The sequence below is a fragment of the Coffea arabica genome, chromosome 2c (assembly GCF_036785885.1).
Source record: "Coffea arabica cultivar ET-39 chromosome 2c, Coffea Arabica ET-39 HiFi, whole genome shotgun sequence".
Lineage (NCBI taxonomy): Eukaryota > Viridiplantae > Streptophyta > Magnoliopsida > Gentianales > Rubiaceae > Coffea > Coffea arabica.
Window position 1 is genome coordinate 32,426,996 of NC_092312.1, and position 5,348 is coordinate 32,432,343.

Genomic DNA, 5,348 nt, shown 5'->3' on the forward strand with positions numbered 1-5,348 from the left:
CGTACAATTTAATTTCTTGCTTGCATTAAAAACTAGAAAAACCCTGTTCTAATAAAAAAACGCGCTACTATGATTTAATTAAATTAGATCGTATATCTCTCTAACATGGCTCCAATCACATTAGTTGTCACTTTAAAACAATTAAACAATTACAAATTTAACTGTACTAATTGACAATAGTTTGTTAGATTGAATTAAATATCAGGCGCCTTTGATATCCAAACAACTAATAACCATGAGAAATTAAATCAGAAGACATACAAATACTAACAAATAAAAGAAATTAATAAAAATAATTAGATATCACAGATGTTGATGAACCAAACCCTTTGTTATTCCTCAGCTAGAAAAAGGATTTAGCTACGCGTCATTTGGGGAAATCCACAAGACTTCATTGATAACAATTGCATATGGGTTTTTCCCTAAAACTAACGAAAGATAAGAAGAATAATCAAACAAGTTACGGCCGTGTCTGATACTTCAAAGAGTCTTCCTGAAATTGTTGCTGGGCCAACTCCTAATCAAACGGGAATCCAGCTTTCCTAATTCCTCTTGTTTTCTACTTAATCTCAACTACTAATAATAAGATATATTCCCAAAATTAAAAAAGGAAACTACTAAAGATAATATTCCAAGTTTCCTAATCCAATATTATGACTAATAATGAAAATTAAAGTGTTCAAAATCTTTCTCCAAAAACTGCCTTAAATTTGACTTAGATATGGAAATTAGCCCCGAATGCGTCACCATCAAAGTAACTCTTAGAATGCTGAATAATTGCTCCTTTTATTCACATCTCACATAATTCCCTACAATTAGCAGTTAATCAAATGTAAGTAGAATCTAATAATTAAAATAATATTTGGCTAAAATCAAGGGAAAATAATTATAAATTAAATAACAATTTTGCACTCTATCAATTCCCTCTACACCTAGATCATACTTGTCCTCAAGCATAAGAAACAATAAATGAAACAATAAGTTCAAACAATGGCTATCACTCAAATCATCTATTGTCAAGATACTTTTAAAACACATGTCAAACATTAGTGGCTAGTCTCCAAGAGTTCTCTCTGGTTAGTTTTTCAAATCAAGAACTCTTTCAATTTCGGGGTAACCAATTTAAGGATATAAAATATTCAACTAACATTAGTCAGCAAACGGTTCAACTATTAAGCAAATCTCAACATTAAACTCATAGATCAGCAGACTAACACAATTATTCACACATTTGCACATTTTTCACTATTAGCTCATCTTTTTTTTTCTTTTTTTTTATATATCCCTGTACTTGAGCTCTCATTTTTTTTCTCTTTTTTTTAGGGAAAAAGTTTAATCCTTGACTATTCAAATCTTTTGATGCAAACTCTAGCATCTACCAAATGAAGGAATCCGGTTACTCAACTTTCATTGCTAAAAGACCGCATACTTGTGATGGTCCCACCTCCTTCTAGGTACCCTAGAAGTTAGTGAATCGCCTACCTGACTCTCGTCAGGACTCCCTAATAACACATTAACATCAGAAATAACAGATAAATACTTCCCTTAATCTTATATTAACTTCAGGGATAACAGATAAATACTTCCAGTAACCTTATATTAACTTCAACGATAATATTTAAATAACCAAAACCAACCATACCACTCTTTTACAAAACCTAGTACAATACAAAAGTTCCAACCTTAATAAGACACTAAAAGATTCACAACTCAAAATTCTCCAAGCTAACTTCCTAAGATCCTTCGTTCGATCCCTAACCACCAACTCCTGTAAGGAAAACAAAGCTAAAATGGTTGAGTTAAAGCTCTGTGAGATTTGCCGAGCAAGTAACAGTTAATAAACGCTTAAATCATTGCAATTAAACAAACGGTGCACATTTCACTGGACAATCACATTCAAAAGGATACACACTCCACATGGGAGTTATTTCAATGTCATTGAGCTGTCATTTCAGAGTCACGAGACAATCATTTCAATATCATTGCATTCACTCCGCCAATTCACCCCCTTATATTCTCCGAAATAATAAACAATCCCCTACATTCAACAATCAACTCAGTAATCTCCCAACTTCCAAGTAGTACTCGAGAATACCAAAACATTTACCCAAAACTACCGTCCTATCCGACCAAACCCCTTGCTGGCTCGAATAGTCCGTTGAACAGAGGGTTTTGGAGCCCAGTTCAGCCAAAGGCTTACATTCATGCACATTTACAGTATCATTCAATCAATAATCAACCTTCGAGCTCAACTAAGTCGAGTGTGATAAAGTACATTCCCGACTTAGAAGGCGAAAGACCATTGATATACACATCATAATAAATCACTAGCAATATTCAAAACAAGCACAATTCTCACATAAATTCATTTAAAGAAACATAACCAGTTAAGCATATACATTCGACAATACTCACCAAATATCCAAATGAACTAGTCTCGAGTCTCGAGTCGATTTCCTGGTTCACAGCTACTTCCTGGACAAGTTAATAATTCTAAAGTGAATATTCAATTTATATACAGCCACTCATCTTATACCAATTTAAGGTTTAAGTAACTAAAACCAAGTTCCTAAGCTTATAAAACAAGTCACCAAAATCCAGCAATCTTCCTTACGTTTTTCTTCAAGATCATTAAGTTTGGTAGCTCTAAAACAAGGTTAATGTACATATATACCAAATTTTAAGATCTTATAAAACATTTGAGCTAAGATTAACTCATTTTCAACCCAATATTCAAGGATTAGGGCAAGTGAACGTTTCATTCCTTCCCTTTAAGCTAGACCAGATTCTAGGTTGCTTGTAATTTAAATTTTGATCCAATTCACTAAATTTTCAAGTTTTAGGTTCACTAAAATGTTCATGAAACAAAGTCAAGGTATTATAAGATGTCTTATGCAAAACCACACCTAATCATCCTAAATCTTTTTTGAAAATCTCATAAGAGTTCAATTCCTCACTCTCTCGGTCAGCAAGGCAAATTTTCCAGCAATACCACTTCAAAAATTTCCACAAAGTTCCATCTTTTACTTGCTTAAAACACTAAACATTGAGTATACATTCTGTCCAGTTTAAACCAAAGTAGATATCATATAGTTCCAGCAAGTTATTCGACCAAGGAACTGCACACACCAATCTGTCATCAGCTAGCTAAAACATTCAGTAATGTAGCAATTTAGTACACGACATTTCCTCCATAATTTCTTCAGTTTTAACTCTAACTCATCATGCAAAGGATGATTCTTCAGCTACAGAGTATTCTTAACCAGCACACATGGAAGTTTACGGCTAGAGTTCGAAAGAAAAACTAATCAGAGGTTTAACTCTTTCTCTCGGCCAAACTGGAAAGGTTTTTGGGCAGCAATCAGCTTTTAAGCAAGAACTTTCTCTAACAATCCCTTCAATTTATAATCAAATCTTTCGTGCATGAAGAAATCAAGGTGTTATACAATATTTTACAGCTTAGTACAGAATTTTAGAACCAAGATTCGCAAAAAGGAAACTGGTACTTCATTATTTCTTGCTCTCGGATGAAGTTGAGAAATTTCCAGCAACCTCTTATCAGTATTTTCAATCCAAATTTCCAGCTTTTCACAAGTTTCTTCAGCTAAACTTCATATAATACATAAGGCTAATGTATTACATGCATTTCCTATCATTAGTTTCCATTCTACACCGATAACAAGTTGCAACTCAGCATGTAAGCTCTCGATTCCTACAGGTATCAGTCCAGCAGCTATGCAGTCTCAAATCAGAGTTTTGCTCAACATGCAACTTATGTATTCTTATACTTAATAAGTAAAGGATTATTACAGAATTTTTTTACCTCTTTTCTTTTAGAATTCAACAATTGTTGACTGCTCCAGTTCCTTCTAGCTTCGATTCCTCAAAATTGCAGCAGCTTTCACTCTTTCTCTCCATTGAAGCTAATAAGTGATGAAACTAGCAAAGTTTCTCTTCCTATCCTTCACTTTAGCTCTCAGTTTTGGTGTTTGAAAGGAAGAAATGGGTTGATGCCCTGTTTTCTCTCACGGTTGTTGCTGCCTAAGAAAAATGCAGAGCTATCTCTCACTCTCTCGGTTGGGCTTGAGGTGAGACAAGAGAATGAGCTAAGTCCTCGCTTTTCTCTCGGTTGTTAACTCCGAAGAAGCTGATCACTCAAACTTCCTCTTCAGTCGGTGGTGACAATTCCTAAGTTCCTCAACTCAGTCCTACTTCTAAAGCTCAGACAACCCGCTGGCTACATGGTAGATCTAACCAAGGCTCAAGGTTAGATAGGTCTTTTAAAATTAGTTAGTTCATTTGCTTACTAAGGCTGCAATTTTTATTAATTCACACGCTAACTCCCAACCTTATTTGTATTTCCTTGATCTTGTAGATTCTCACACATTTGATTTTATAGGAAATTAACTAGACATGTAACTTGTTCAACTATAATATATTCAAATCACACAAATTACGGTATGCATAAAATATGTTTATTTGATTCATATAATTTTTTTTGAAAAATTTAAATTTAGACATTTAATTAATATATTAGTTGTTATATAATACTTCTAATGGCAAAATAAAGGAAATACATGCAAAACTTACACAAATTTTCTCGGGTTTTCATATTCTCCCCCCTCCCTTTAAGGAAATTTCGCCCACGAAATTCTTACGTTCTATTGTAAAAAGTTTCGGGTATTCCTTTTGCATTTTATCTTATAACTCCCAAGTTGTTTCTTCCAATCCCTGATGTTTTCATAGAACTTTAACAAGGGATATCTGCTTATTTCTTAATATTTTCATCTTTTGATCCGAAATTCTCACGGTTTGCTCCGAATAGGTCAGTGACTTATCGATCTCAATTTCCTCAGGTTGCACACATAGGTCGAGTCTGGATAATATTTCTTTAATAATGAGACGTGAAAAATGTCGTGTATTCTGGACAAACTTGTAAGCAGTTCCAGCTGATACGCCACTTTTCCTATTTGCCAGAGAACCACAAAAGGTCCCACATATCTAGGTTTAAGTTTCTTTCTTTTCCCGAACTCTAAACCTTTTAACGGAGTAACCTTAAGAAATACTTTATCTCCCACCTCAAATTCCAGGTCCTTTCTCCGATTATTTGCATAATTTTTCTGTCTACTTTGAGCTGCCTGAATTCTTTGGCGAATTATTTCACTTTCTCAAATGCCTGTTCAACCCACAGTACCTTTTCAGAACCTAATACCTTCCTCTCACCCACTTCATCCCAATAAATTGGTGACCTACACTTCCTTCCATAAAAAGTTTCATAAGGATCCATCTGAATGGAAGAATGATAACTGTTATTATAAGCAAATTCAACCAAAATTAAGTGTTGATCC

At 34.1% G+C, this 5,348-nt stretch overlaps 1 long non-coding RNA gene across 1 annotated transcript; it reads right to left on the reverse strand.

Moving 5' to 3' along the window:
- Positions 1-1,526: 1,526 nt before the first annotated feature.
- On the reverse strand, positions 1,527-4,172 carry LOC140035910 (uncharacterized). Its single transcript, XR_011839806.1, has 3 exons — positions 3,824-4,172; positions 2,416-2,475; positions 1,527-1,768 (listed from the first exon to the last, which is right to left on the reverse strand). It is a non-coding gene; the product is annotated as an uncharacterized lncRNA (long non-coding RNA).
- Positions 4,173-5,348: the final 1,176 nt, after the last annotated feature.